Here is a 16,426-nt window from a genome sequence, read left to right on the forward strand (position 1 = left end):
GAAAAAAGCATTTTCTGGGATAATTATTTTAGATAAATATTTTCTGGGATAAATATTTTTCTGGGATAAATTTTTTTCTGGGAAAACTATATTTTGTGGGATAAATATTTTTTCTGGGAAAATTATTTTTCTGGGATAAATAGTTTTTCTAGGATAAATATTTTTTGTGGTATAAATATTTTTCTGGGATAAATATTTTTGTGGGATAAATTTTTTTCTGGGATTTTTTTTCTGGGAAAACATTGGCCCTCATGGTATACCGTATAATACATCCCGTTTGGCGATTTTGCCGAACTGCACGTTCACCCCGTTTCAGATACAGGCTAACAGGAAGGCCGCGCGATGTCATCCGAGATTATCGTATGAGAAAAAGTCGTTCATCATAGAAAAACGGTGGGATTTAATGGCCGTGTGTCCGATTTATTATCGTCTACGACTGTGGAAACTGTCCAGAAACTGCAAGTTCGTGTTAATCCCGTCAATTTACGGGTCTTATCATTCAGAATGAATCAGGTAGGACGTCTACCGTAGGTAAGCTTAAAAGTACTTGTTACTTATCATTGTGTACATTGTATATTAGACTGCGGAACTCAGTCCTCAATGATAGTCAGTCATTTATCTTTTGGTCGTTATATGACTATCATTTGAGGACTGAGTTGTTACCATACATCTTCTGAGGTGCAGTTTCAGACAATAGCTTGGGATTATTGGGGCAGAGGTTATCTATTGAATCCTTTCATGACCACTGAGGGTGGTGCAATAATTATGTGTACCGGGGGGGTGAATTATTGGGGTGGGGTGCCAACATTTTTTGGCAGGCCAAAAGGGGGGGCAAGCATTTTTGGCAGGTCGAAAGGGGGGGTCAAGCGATTTTTGGCAGGTCGAAAGGGGGGGCAAGCAATTTTTGGCACAGATATTTTGGGCACCGTTTCTATATTACGCCCTAAAGAGGCATAGGAAAACGTTACGAACACGTTCAAATATGCAAAATTTACCTACTTGCAGCTGAATTGTACTTAGCTCTGTATAAATATGCACAAATCAAATGTGCGAAATTCAACATACAGTAGTCATATTATTTCAACTTTACTGGATAATAAATTGAGTATCATAAAAGCATTCAAAGTTCATAGAATCATTCTTTTTCTAACTTAGCAATTTGGGGCCTGGAGATAGAAAGTTAGGGCCCTGTGATAGTAACTTAGTAACTTGGGCCCGACTTAGTAATTTGGGTCACTGACTTAGTAACTCAAGGCCCAAACTTAGTGACAGAGGGCCCCAACTTAGTAACTCAGGGCCCCTAGTTACTAAGTCGGGCCCTAAGTTACTAAGTCTGGGCCCAAACTACTAATTTGAGGCCAAAACTACTTTGTGGACTCAGTAGGTTGTTCAATTTAATATTGGTGAGAAACATGTATTAAATTTAAACATTTTTAATTGATATTTTGGTTTATTTTACAGATAATATTTGTACTGGAACTGGAAGGAACCACCTGCAGCAACACAGCAGCAAGCTAAAGCAAGAGAAAGATCGAGATGATGATATGTGTAAACTTCCAGGATCTGTGGTGTAAATCAAATTTAAATTTGAGGGAAAAACAATTGACAGAAAAAGACAACTTGTCAACAACATTGCAGGTAGGGCCTACATGTAGGCCTACCTATCAATTAGGCACTAGTAGACATCACCTGATGAATTTGACCGACAGGGTTCTTCAAAACATTTTGTGCAAGGATGTGCCACTGCCACACAGACTAATGAATGCTGACATTTAAAAAAAACCACCAAAATTTGCCTAAATTAGGTGCTTTTAAAATTTGCAATATAATACACATTTTATGGCAAATGATTAAAAATTGATATACAACAGTCCTCGAAGTAAACTTTCTAAATCTAATGATATGTACTTAAAGTATATGTAGCTGGGATGAAAAGCCGACGATCCATTGAAAATTTTGACCGTTCGTAAATTTGTATTGAAGATATGGATTTTTTTCCCAAAAACACAAAAAATAGGTCTTTTGGGGAAAAAAATGTATACCTTCAATATGAAAGGTCAATATTTTCAACTGATCGTCAGCTTTTCATCCCAGCTACATATACTTTAAGTACATATCATTAGATTTAGAAAGTTTACTTTGAGGAGTGACTGTTAAATATCAGAAATTTAGAAAATATCAAATTTTAATGATTTGTCATAAAATTTGTATTATATCGCAAATTTCAAAAAATCAGAATTATTTGATATCATCAGAACATTCCTCATATCCAGAATGCAATTCAATATGTCTGATGTACTCTCAGCTCCCACAAATAATACTGTGCAAACATTAATATCCCATTCCTTAAGGGATCTAGAATGAGCGTTTATGGCATTTCGACAGTATTTTTTGTCGGACATGAGAGCACCTCAGATGTATGGAATTGCATTCTGAATACGAAGCATGTCTTTCTGATATCAAATAATTTTCATTTTTTGAAATTCACGATATAATACAAATTTTATGACAAATTATTAAAATTTGATACTTTTCAAATTTTTGATATATAACTGTCCTCGAAGTAAATTTTATAAATCTAATGATATATTCTTAAAGTGTATGTAGCTGGGAGGAAAAGCCGACGATCAATTGAAAATTTTGACCTTTTATATTGAAGATATGGACTTTTTTCCCAAAAAGCCCTAATTTTTTTTTTTGGTGTTTTGAAAAAAAAATCCATATCTTCAATACGATATCAAAAATATCAATTTTTAATGATTTGCCATAAAATGTGTATTACATTGCGAATTTCAAAAAATCAAAATTATTTGATATCAGAAGGACATTCTTCGTATGCAACAGTCCTCGCAATTCGATATGTCTGATGTGCTCTAATGTCCCACAATAAATACTGTCCAAACGTTCATACCCCTTCCCTTAAACAGGGAGTTTTCTTCCATTATTCACCCCCAAAGGGAGGGAATAATTTTACCTCTTGGGGGGGCTGGGGGAATTTTGTGTTATTGATTTTAAAAAGAGAGGAAAAAAAATCAACAGGATTCAAAGAAGATTAAAATAAAATGAACTAAAGCAGACATTATAGATTCATTGGTGCAAAAAGATGCATATTTAGACCGTGCACCAGATACAGCTTTTACAAGCGTGAAAGTCTTACCGTTTAAAAATATAAGGACGTTTTGTGCATAATTGTGACATTTTTTTACTAAAACGTCGATTTCTCAGAGTTCACTTTTGACAATATTGCACAATTTTTGTGACAAGATAACTCAAAAAATATACAAGCAAAAGGTAAACTTTTTGCACTATCGTTTAGAGTACATCAAAGTCTAGGGAAGGTTTTCTCATTTTTTCAAAATATTTGTTTTAAACAAAAATATACACCATTATGTGCAATTTTTAGCTTAATAGAGTAACAAAATTGCTTTTTTCAATATTTCGAAAAAAGAGACAAATTTCAAAAAAATATAAAAAAAACCTTCCCTTAGTTCATGTCTCTTCATGAAAAGCGAACTGAATTTTTTTTACTCCGAACGGATTTTTTTCTAAATTGTCACAAAATAATTGGGGTAAAAAAGTGAATGTTTGTGATTTTTTCAAAAACTCGAGATTTTTGAACAAATCTGACGTCACCATGGATTCCTTGACTCATTTCCTTTCTAAAAATGTATAGTTTTATATACTTTGGACATACAATTCAGAAATAATGATGCTCGAAAAGGTCCATGTTCTCTCCCATTACTCTGGCCTTAAGGGGTACTACACCCCTGTCCAATTTTGTGCCTATTTTTGCATTTTTCTCAAAAATTATAGCCATTGGTGACAAGTAAGATATTTATATTATAGGGACCAGGAATACAACTACTGTACTGAAAATTCAGCATTTCAAAGCAAGTAGTTATTGATTTGTTTTCCCTCATTTTTTATTGTAACTCCACAAATGTTGTCTGTGCAGAAATAAAATGTCCAGTGCAGTAGTTGTAGTCCTTGCCCTATAATATTATCTTACTTGTCCCAAAGCGCTATAATTTTGATTTTGAAAAAATGCAAAATGGGAAACAAAATTGGGCAGGAAATGTTATACCTATAACAGCTCTATGAACATGATGAATATTAACTTGTCCAAGTTTGTCTTCCCTTTAAGCTTCAGATCCAAACCATTGATTATCCTTCCCTAGATGAGTGGCAATCTCGAAACTCTGCTACAGAAGAATTTGAATTCTAAAGAGCTAAAAAAAAGCTGAAAACAGCTAGCAAAAAGCTGAAATCAGCCAGCAAAGAAAAATCTGTAATTTGGGAAGATCCTATACTTTTGTATGAGCAAGTTAGTGTACCAGGTACAAAAAAGTTGAAAATCAAAACCAAAAAAACTGAACTCTCACACATCCTGAAAATAATAAATCACAGTTCTGAAAATAAGAGCCTGGAGGTGTTTGACAGTCTGAGTCTGTCTCCCCTTTAAACCGTTACTCCTTACATGCAATTACTGTATTCAGTGTCCAGACTGTACCATCTAAGGAAGGATTTTATGTTTAAAGGGAAAACAGAATCAGAACAATTAACGTACAACACCTAACAGTTGATGGGCGTAGATCCGGTATTTTGCCAGGGGATGGCCCATACAATCATCCCCATGTTGATGCCCCCCTACTGGGGCACGAATTTGTGCTTTAAACGAAAAAGTGCACCAACGTATTTTATTTTCCAACCCCATCTACGCCACTGATAAAGAGTTCTGGGGCTGACAAAATAATACTCACATATTCAGTCAGGGAAGGGAGGGAACAAGAAAAATACAGAAAACTACACATAGATCAGGGATGTGAGAGTTCCTCTTTTCAGCTGATTTCCTCTTTTTGCGTTGCCAAAATTTACGCGTTTTTCTTTTATTTTCAGCCCATATTTGGCGTTTTTACCCTGATTTTACGCTGTTTTTAGTGATTTTCCCTTTTCCTCGTTTTTGGTCTGTGGCCTCTCACACCCCTGATAGATAGCAATCAGCATAACATTGTCCATTTTGGGTCCATTTTGATTCCTGTGAGGCTGTGACACACCGCGGTAGGGTGTAGGAATATTTTCTGGAAGAATAGACACCCCTGTCCTAAATCAACAAAAACATTGAAAGACAAAAACACCTTTTAATGTTAAGCATGCATATTCAACTGGGGCGCAGCAAGCGGGTGGACGAAGTCCATGGGCTACGTCCCTGAAGTTCAGAATAATACACTGCCAGTAAAATTGGTAACAAATAAATGTTCACTCGTTTTAAGTGTTATACTGTTACATTCAACTTTGGTGTATTTTTGGTTTGAATCATATGCTGATTGCTGACCACATGTTGGAATACTTTGTGTGTGTTTTGGCATCATGTCAATCATGTGTTAGAAAAAAATAAAATACACTGAATAAGAATACAAATTTACATAATATGTGTTTGTTTTCGTGGTGACTGGTGACTAGAAAAATAAAGTGACAATTACCAAATTAAAATGTAATATATGTGTTTGTTTTCAATTCATGGTAACTGGTGTAAGGACTGATCAATATTGGACTAAATTAATGGGTGAGCTTTTTTTTAATGGAACGGGTGATCGAACATGAAGAAAAAATATACACGTTTGTAAAAATTTATGGGGAAACAATTTTAAGCAAAAAATGTCGATGTTTTTGAGCTAAAAACAATTGAATTAATAAGTTGCCTCCAAAAATTAATGGGTTCCTTTTGTGATGCTTTATTAAAATATTTCACATTCACCCCTTGCACTAACAATGGGTGTCAAATTTGACATTCCGGCAAATACGGTCACCCCTCTACTGCAAGGATCATGATTCACGACGACCCTGTAAATTTTGTTTCTATTTTAGCTAAATTTCTCATAAAGGATCGTTTACCATTTAGAAAAAGGTGCAGGGCCTATATTTATCTCAAGAGCATTTATTTCGAGAGCATAGTATTACAGGCCTATCTCACGATACGGGTAAGTTTCTTTTTTGTGTGTTATTTTTTATTCAGTGTTTATTTCGCTCGAAATTATCGGCTATCTACAGTAGACAGCAAAATAATTCATAGTCTCCACCGCGGCCGGTTTGATCCTACTCACTCCATTATTACCGGCGGAGGAGGAGACTATATGCCACTCTCAGCCTGCCAAAAATTCTTTCCCCCCCCTCTCCCCTTGCTCATGCCAAATTTTTGGGATCTCAATTTACAAACCTTAATGGTCTAAAAATGATACATGTTGCGGGCGCAGCGAGCAGGAAAATTTGCATAAACGTTTCCGTGTTGTTTTCCTTTTACTTTAAAGCGCGCCCCTTGAATGTGTACCCAAAATTGCTTGCCCCCCCCTCCTCTCGGCTTGCCAAAAGTCTGCCCCCCATTTTACCCTCCCCAGGGCTCATTGCACAGCCCCTAAGCTGATTTAAAAGGGGTCATCGGGTGGCAGATTTGCCTCACTGGAAAAATGGGGTCTATTGACAGGCACATGACACGTACCAATATTATAGGAGTCCCCCCCCCCGGAACAACGGTTTGAACGAGTATGAAGGGTAGACCAACAACTAAGCGTAGGCCTATTAGTAAAATTGCACCAAGCCGAAAGTGCGTTGACCTTTGCTACATTTCTGCGCATGCATAGCGTCGTAACTAAAGGTCCGGCACAGATAGGGCAAACTACATTTTAAATTGGGATATATATTAATTAAAAGCTTAAGGGAAGGGGTATGAACGTTTGGACAGTATTTATTGTGGGACATTAGAGCACATCAGACATATCCAATTGCATTCTGAATAAGAAGAATGGCCTTCTGATATCAAATAATTTTGATTTTCTGAAATTCGCAATGTAGGCCTAGTACACATTTTATGGCAACTCATTAAAAATTGATATTTTTGATATTTAACAGTACTCGAAGGAAACTTTATAAATCTGATGATTTCTACCTAAAGTGTATGTAGGTGGGATGAAAAGCCGACGATCAATTGAAAATTTTGACCTTTCGTATTGAAGATACGGATTTTTTTCCCAAAACACCAAAAAAAAATTATGTCTTTTTGGGAAAAAATCAATATCTTCAATATGAAAATACAAAATTTTCAATTGATCATCGGCTTTTCCTCCCAGCTACATACACTTTAAGACTATATCATTAAATTTATAAAATTTACTTCGAGAACTGTTATATCTCCAAAATGTGAAAAATATCAAATTTTAATAATTTGTCATAAAATTTGTATTATATCGTGAATTTCATAAAATGAAAATTATTTGATATCAGAAAGACATTCTTCGTATTCGGAATGCAATTCGATAGGTCTGATGTGCTCTCATGTCCCACAAAAAAATGCTGTCGAAACGCTCAAAACGCTCATTCCAGTTCCCTTATTGAAATATTTGATATATTCAACATCAAATTTGTATTATATCGTGAATTTCATAAAATGAAAATTATTTGATATCAGAAAGACATTCTTCGTATTCGGAATGCAATTCGATAGGTCTGATGTGCTCTCATGTCCCACAAAAATGCTGTCGAAACGCTCAAAACGCTCATTCCAGTTCCTTAATGAAATATTTGATATATTCAACATCAAATTTGTATTATATCGTGAATTTCATAAAATGAAAATTATTTGATATCAGAAAGACATTCTTCGTATTCGGAATGCAATTCGATAGGTCTGATGTGCTCTCATCAGTGTTGTTAGTCTTCAGGAAATTTCCTGATTTCAGGAAATTTTACTTGGATGATCCTGTACAAATGTATAGGCAAAGTACATTTTTCAGGAAATTTGTTGCCATTTCAGGATTTTTTGAAAACACTGACTGGCATCTTTGTCTCATGTCCCACAAAAAAATGCTGTCGAAACGCTCAAAACGCTCATTCCAGTTCCCTTAATGAAATATTTGATATATTCAACATCAATTATGGTCTAAAATATTTTTGATTCCCCCTTCATGTCCTAAAAAGAAACCAAAATATATTATACATCATTAACAGTGGCATAGATTTCTTTTTGACATTGGGGTTAGAGAAAATTTCTTGAAGTCCAGTGAATCCAGCACCTTTTGCCGCCAAAATAAGTTTGTGGTACAAATGCGCGCGAAGCGAGCAAAAAATTTGCCATATTGAAGCTAAACTGGTGAAATATAATACAAAAGTATACCAAAGTATTTATGAACACTCCCTTAATAATATTTTTATACAGTATTGAAATGCCCATGTTTCCATTTTCACAGTTCCCGAATTTTTAATACTCCGAAGAGTAAACCACTGTTTAGCTTTTTCACAGATTCAAGTTTCTTTACTCCGAAGAGATACCCCTGTTTTCATTTTTCACCGTTCTGAGTTTTTAATACTCCGATTAGATACACCTGTTTTCATTTTTCACCGTTCCGAGTTTTAATACTCCGATTAGACACCCTGTTTTCATTTTTCACCGTTCCGAGTTTTTAATACTCTGATTAGACACCCTGTTTTCATTTTTAACCTTTCCGTTTTTATAATACTATACTCCGATTAGATACCTTGTTTACAAGTTTCACCGTTCCGAGTTTTTTTCCTTTCTGTGTTTAGACCCCTTTCTAAGTTTTAGACCCCTTTTCTTCTTTTACATCCCTTTCTGGTTTTAGCCCCCTTTCTGAGTTATAGACCCCTTTTCTTAGTTTACATCCCTTTCTGTGTTTAGACCCCTTACTGAGTTTTAGACCCCTTTTCTTAGTTTAAATCCCTTTCTGTATTTAGACCCCTTTCTAAGTTTTAGACCATTTTTCTTATTTTACACCCCTTTCTGTTTTTAGTCCCTTTCTGAGTTATAGACCCGTTTTCTTATTTTACATCCCTTTCTGTGTTTAGACCCCTTTCTAAGTTTTAGACCCCTTTTCTTATTTTACATCCTTTCTGTGTTTAGACCCCTTTCTGAGTTATAGACCCCTTTCTTATTTTACATCCTTTCTGTGTTTAGACCCCTTTATGAGTTATAGACCCCTTTTCTTAGTTTACATCCCTTTCTGTGTTTAGACCCCTTTCTGAGTTTTAGACCCCTTTTCTTATTTTACACCCCTTTCTGTGTTTAGACCCCTTTCTGTTTTTAGCCCCCTCTCCGAGTTATAGACCCCTTTTCTTATTTTACATCCCTTTCTGTGTTTAGACCCCTTTCTAAGTTTTAGACCCCTTTTCTTATTTTACATCCTTTCTGTGTTTAGACCCCTTTCTGAGTTATAGACCCCTTTTCTTATTTTACATCCCTTTCTGTGTTTAGACCCCTTTCTGAGTTATAAACCCCTTTTCTTATTTTACATCCTTTCTGTGTTTAGACCCCTTTCTGAGTTATAGACCCCTTTTCTTAGTTTACATCCCTTTCTGTGTTTAGACCCCTTTTCTGAGTTTTAGACCCCTTTTCTTATTTTACACCCCTTTCTGTGTTTAGATCCCTTTCTGTTTTTCGCCCCCTTTCTTAGTTTAGATCCGTACATCCCTTTCTGTGTTTAGACATCCCTTTCTGTGTTTAGACCCCTTTCTGAGTTATAGACCCCTTTTCTTAGTTTACATCCCTTTCTGTGTTTAGACCCCTTTCTGAGTTTTAGACCCCTTTTCTTATTTTACACCCCTTTCTGTGTTTAGATCCCTTTCTGTTTTTAGCCCCCTCTCCGAGTTATAGACCCCTTTTCTTAGTTTACATCCCTTTCTGTGTTTACAACCCTTTCTGAGTTTTAGACCCCTTTTGAATTAACACCCCTTTCTGAGTTTTAGACACGTTTCTGATGTGTATAGACCCCTTTCTGCGTTTTAGACCACTTTTTGGATTTAAACCCCTTTCTGCGTTTAGACCCCTTTCTGAGTCTTAGACCCCTTTTTTGATTTTACACCCCTTTCTTAGTTTTAGACCCTTTTTGACCCATGTTTAGACCCCTTTCTGAGTTATAGACCCCTTTTCTTAGTTTACATCCCTTTCTGTGTTTAGACCCCTTTTCTGAGTTTTAGACCCCTTTTCTTATTTTACACCCCTTTCTGTGTTTAGATCCCTTTCTGTTTTTAGCCCCCTCTCCGAGTTATAGACCCCTTTTCTTAGTTTACATCCCTTTCTGTGTTTAGACCCCTTTCTGAGTTATACCCTTTTCTTATTTTACATCCTTTCTGTGTTTAGACCCCTTTCTGAGTTATAGACCCCTTTTCTTAGTTTACATCCCTTTCTGTGTTTAGACCCCTTTCTGAGTTTTAGACCCCTTTTCTTATTTTACACCCCTTTCTGTGTTTAGATCCCTTTCTGTTTTTAGCCCCCTCTCCGAGTTATAGACCCCTTTTCTTAGTTTACATCCCTTTCTGTGTTTACAACCCTTTCTGAGTTTTAGACCCTTTTTATTTTACATCCCTTCTGTGTTTAGACCCCTTTCTGGGTTATTGTCGCCTTTTCTTTTTTTACTTCCCTTTCTGCGTTTAGACCCCTTTCTGAGTCTTAGACCCTTTTTTGATTTTACACCCCTTTCTTAGTTTTAGGCCCTTTTTGACCCATGTTTAGACCCCTTCCTGAGTTATAGACCCCTTTTCTTAGTTTACATCCCTTTCTGTGTTTAGACCCCTTTTCTGAGTTTTAGACCCCTTTTCTTATTTTACACCCCTTTCTGTGTTTAGATCCCTTTCTGTTTTTAGCCCCCTCTCCGAGTTATAGACCCCTTTTCTTAGTTTACATCCCTTTCTGTGTTTAGACCCCTTTCTGAGTTATAGACCCCTTTTCTTATTTTACATCCTTTCTGTGTTTAGACCCCTTTCTGAGTTTAGACCCCTTTTCTTAGTTTACATCCCTTTCTGTGTTTAGACCCCTTTCTGAGTTTTAGACCCCTTTTCTTATTTTACACCCCTTTCTGTGTTTAGATCCCTTTCTGTTTTTAGCCCCCTCTCCGAGTTATAGACCCCTTTTCTTAGTTTACATCCCTTTCTGTGTTTACAACCCTTTCTGAGTTTTAGACCCCTTTTTGAATTAACACCCCTTTCTGAGTTTTAGACCCCTTTCTGATGTGTATAGACCCCTTTCTGCGTTTTAGACCACTTTTTGGATTTAAACCCCTTTCTGCGTTTAGACCCCTTTCTGAGTCTTAGACCCCTTTTTGGATTTTACACCCCTTTCTTAGTTTTAGACCCTTTTTGACCCATGTGGCCGCCCATAACATTTGCTGGCGCATAGTTCTTATTCTCTCCTTTATGTGGGGAACATACCTTTGGAGGAGTAGAAACTACAAATTTTAATTATTTCTAAAATGGCTGCTGATGTGTTGATGATGTGTTGATGACGATGATGATGGTGATGATGATAATGCTGCTGCTGCTGATGATGATGATGCTGCTGCTGCTGCTGCTGCTGCTTATGACGACGATGATGATGACGATGATGCTGTTGCGGCTGCTACTGCGGATGATGATGATGATGACGCAGATGTAGATGCTGATGCTGACGACGTTGACGATGACACCAACAATGATTTTTCAAATTTTTGATAACACATTGTTTTAAAATGTATTCGACTCATGTTTAATACAGCAATATCGACATATTTTGACCAATATTTTGACAAAACATGGGATTATAAGTAAGCAAGCGAAATATTTGGTTTCTGGTTGGTAGAATGTTCATGATGTGTTTATAAACAGCTCATTCCTTACTTTTCATTTGGGTTTGCAGGCTTTTAATGCGCTTGATTTCATCAACACATTTGATGTTCGATAAAGCTAATGGAAAACCTGATAAAGAAAACACTTTAGAATGTGCCTTATAATACTTTTTTTTTTTTTTTTATGTTACCAAAATAAGTAAAACTGAGAATGTTAAATGAAAACTAAAGGTTTTAATTACTTCTTAAAGATCAAGGTCCTTCACAAAATGCAATTTTGGTTTTTACTACACAATTGGAACGTGGAGGTTGATTATTAGCATTCTGTATGATTTTAATTACCAGATCGGGATGATGAGATATGTAATTTGTATGTTTTTTGTCAAATCTTTTTTTCCAGACCATTCATATTAAAATACGATAATTTTGCAGAAAACATCATTGCAAAAAAATCTTTAAAAGTCACTTTCTTGAAATTGCACCTGTTTGCAATATGGGTCTCATAAAATAGAAAATCCAAATTCATTTATTTCACCTTACACGTACGTGGTTCAGCATTTAAATGGCTAATTAACACACCGGTTGGCCCTGCGGTAGCATGCATCAATTTGATCAAAATTTAGGTTAAAAAATGGTTTCTTTTGGATTTTAATAGCGCACATTTACTACCTCTTTCTTCATGATATATAGGTCTCATAAATCATGTTGATGCGTATCAACTCGGTAAGCCTATCCCTAAAGTCACAGTTCATGACCCTCAATATATTTTCACACTGATAGAATGACCGTTGAATGTTTTGAGTACTGACATTTGAGGTCAAATTTTAAGCTAATATTATTAACAGGGGTTATTGAACCTTGCTATTGGGATTGAGGCCATTTTGGTTCATGAGCCAAAACAGCTTAATTTCCAATGGTATAGTTCGGTGGCATCCATCCAACAATCACAGCTCAAAAGTTGACCTCAAGTTGTGAAGTATGAGTTTTTGTACCCAACACATCCAAAGGTCATTCTGTAAGTGTAGAAATGTATTGGGCTTATGAACTGTGCCATGATGGATTGCCATGTTTGAGATCTTAGTGATGGTCGGAGATGGTAACAACAGGATTTATATCATTGCAAAATAAGAAATCTAAGTAAAGTAGAAGACAAAATATGAAATCCGAGCAGATAATGGAATAAATGTGTTAACTGCGGGGTTTACTGATCTGAAAATAATAGAAAGGAATATATTTTGCTATCATGTTGAGGGTGGTGCTTGGTACCGTTTAGGCATAATGATCCACAGACTCTGAACTACTGCTGATATTTGTGTTGATGAAATACCTATATTACCGTCGATATTTGCACTGGTTAAATACCGATGTTGATGAACTGGTTAAGTTTAGGGTTAAAGTGCTACAAAAGTGTATTGTTGATGATTCGGATATACGAATTTATACACTCTTAGAAAAGAAAGTTCTAAATGAACTTTTTTGTCCTCTCAGGAGAACCTTTTAAGGTTCTTAGGAAGAACCATTCAAAAAAGGAGTTTAGGACACTCTGGGGAACCCTTTGTTACTCTAAGAGTCGCTTCGAACTTTTTTGGTTCTTCAACATATTCTAAAATGTAAGAATCTTAAGGTTTGAATATCGAGGTTCCCGAACCTTCAAATTCAAAAAGTTCGTTTTGTAGAACCAATAATGATTCTACGTGAGTTTCAGAGAACCAAAAAGGTTCTCCAACATGTACCCTAAGATCCTTTTATGGTTCTGACTAAGAACCATCAGGGGTTCTCCAGAGAGGACAAAAAATTTCCTTGTGTAACTTTCTTTTCTAAGAGTGTTAGGGTATGGGGAAAATAAGAAGCTTATTTTACACACCTTTTTACATTATTTTCTTCTTTCTGTTTCTTCATTTCTTGCAGTTGTTCTATGCTTCACACAGCCAAATGAGGATGATCGAATAGGACCGCAATTTATATCAGTTCCGCCTTCCAGAGTGGATTTTGCAAACACAAAAGGAGGGAAACTTATATGTGGGGCACATGGCAACCCTACCCCTACCATCGAATGGTTAGACTCTTACGGAAGACCAGTACAGACTATACCACGCCTTAGAATTGTAGATTCAAATGGGACCTTGATTTTCCGCCTTTTTCTTCCGATAATTATCACAAGGATATTCATGCTGGTGTGTATAGATGTGTTGCCAGGAATCGTGTGGGTGCCGTTTTAAGCCCAATAATACGGGCAAATGCTGGTAAGTGAACTTATCTGTTATTTGAAATTAATTTCAGCTTTTTTTTTTAAGTAGAGAACAAAAACATTACTCACATTAGTATGGTATACTACAGGGGTTTGAAAAAAGTTCAATCAAAATATTTCATTTATTTTTTTTTACCTTCATGCAAGACCTTCTAATGAATAAAGAAACGAATTCTAATATAAGCATCTCAAAACAGTAACTAATCCCCTTAAATAATGGCCATTATTCAAAAAGGGCTATTGTATTACAAATCTGTAAAATGCGTTGGAAGCAGAATTTATTTCTGCGCATTTTGACACCTCATTTGATACGATAGCCCAGAAAACAATAAAACAGCGGTCAATTTAATGTAGTGAGGTCCAGATTTGAAAGTTGCACTTACATATAAATTTGTACAATACAAAAACACTCAGATATCATTACACAGATTTCCTTCCATTACACTGAATGCAAAATCAATAGAATTTACTGCAACTTTCAAATCTTGGGCTACATTGATTTAAATGTACGCTTTAAATGACGTCAATATTTAGTCAATTGCCACAAATGAGGTGTCAAAATGTGCAGAAATATATTCTGCTTCCAACGCATTTTACAGATTTGTAATACAACCACCCGTTTTTGAATAATGGTCATTATTTAAGGCGGGGTAGTTACTTTTTTGAGATGTTTATTACAATACACGACCAGTAGCCCTTACTTTGTTAGCCCACTTCCTTGCTATGCTCAATAAACTCGAAAACCACGGACGCCGTGTTCAAACACCCAGACACGCGACAATTGACACAGAGGTCATTAATTAGTTAAGTAGTTTAATTAAGACGCGTGCCAATAAACCACATAATAGAGTGATCACCATCCAGAAGAACAAACATTGTGTGGTACATTATACGAAAAGAATGAATTAATATAAAAGCTTAAAACAACCAAATAAACCATGTTAATATAAGTGGAAATGTAATACCAGCTACCAATATAAAGATGACAAAACGTTTGTTCATTAACGCCCTTTGTTTTAACATACGGAAAACGCCCCGAAAACAGCTGTATGTTAATATTTATGCATAATTAGTATAGGTTAACCATTCTAACCATACGGCTTCTAAACTACTCCCCTATAGTCGTCATATTTACTTCCGTAATTATAAAACCATAATTGTTTCATAATCACGAGAGCCAAAAACCAATCCAAATAAGTTTACTGAATGTTAAGGTACGATATGAATAACTATTAGGAGTCAATGGTTTTTGAGGCGCCTAGTTTTACAAATTATTCAGCCGTCCATGTAAATCAAATGTTACAGTTGGCTATTCCAACTGAAATCCATACACCCTCTAGAAGACATAACCATAATCTTCCACGCAGGGAGTGTAGATTTTAAAGGGAGTCGCCCATTCACACATTCAGGTAGCCCCATTTGAAAGTCACACTCCCTGTGTGGAAGATTAAGGTCATGTCTTCCACAGGGGGTGTATGGATTTCAGCTGGAATAGCCCAATGTCCCCTCTTTGTCGTTATTAGACATGACGACTTCATTTTATAGCTAAAGTACAATGTCAGCTATAGAATTGAGTATCACCCCCTTGAGTGTGATCCCAGCATTGGCTTTATTGTACCCCATACGCTACAACATGCTATCTACTGAAGATAGCATCATTATATGCATGCATTTATTCAAAGTGGTTTTAAGCGAGTTTGTAGATCTATATAGATTTGCTTCTAACATTTTCACGAAATAACTTAGATGATATAAAAAAACAAGAATGAAAATAATATGAGTCTGAATTATGTAAAAATGCTCATCGTTATACATTAAGATTAACTATCAGAAAATACTTTTATGGAATCTATAGAAAGTAGTTGATAATGTAGACCGAATTTTTGTTTCTGACAAGACACGTGTTGTGTTTAGTAAAAATTTAAAGTAGAACATTTATATTAAATTATGGTAAACCACAGAACAAATAATTATTATCTTCACTACAAATGTAATTATAGGAAAACTTGGCAGGTTAAATTTACGGCATGTAAATGAAAATACAAGCATACATATAAACAATTTGCTTTATATGTCAGATTGACACACATTTTACATCCTAAACGTATTTGACTTTTTGATGCTACATGATTATTTTGATTTAGTTAAACTGACTTGATATAACTGTCGCGTGCTAACAAGATATACAACCCGCAATGTCAATATTTCATCGCGTGTCTTTTATTGATGAAATTATAGAACATGTGCTGAAACATTTTATGCTTGGTTAAAACTTTATAAATAAGATTTTAAAGATGCAGTTAGGCTTGTTAAAATACGGTATCCTGATAACCAGCGCCGCACGCTTAGATTCTCGTTTGATTAGGGAAGAACACAGGGTGATATTTTATACTTTAATGATTCTATCTTGTACCTGAATTTAACAATATTTGTTTTGTTGTAGGTGTAAGTTGCACATGCAGCGTAATTTTATAGCCATACCTTTTTTGTATTTTTTCTTATTATAACAAAACTGTCAGGGTATTTTGAAAGTCTTGAATCTGACTTGAAAATTGTGATAAGAAAAAAAAAAGAT

The 16,426-nt window shown here is 35.5% G+C and overlaps 1 long non-coding RNA gene across 1 annotated transcript; it reads left to right on the forward strand.

Moving 5' to 3' along the window:
• The first annotated feature begins 216 nt into the window (after positions 1–216).
• Positions 217–3,167, forward strand: LOC140169956 (uncharacterized). Its single transcript, XR_011861443.1, has 2 exons — positions 217–531; positions 1,462–3,167. It is a non-coding gene; the product is annotated as an uncharacterized lncRNA (long non-coding RNA).
• Positions 3,168–16,426: the final 13,259 nt, after the last annotated feature.

The sequence above is a fragment of the Amphiura filiformis genome, chromosome 14 (genome assembly GCF_039555335.1).
Source record: "Amphiura filiformis chromosome 14, Afil_fr2py, whole genome shotgun sequence".
In the NCBI taxonomy this organism is placed as follows: Eukaryota; Metazoa; Echinodermata; class Ophiuroidea; order Amphilepidida; family Amphiuridae; genus Amphiura; species Amphiura filiformis.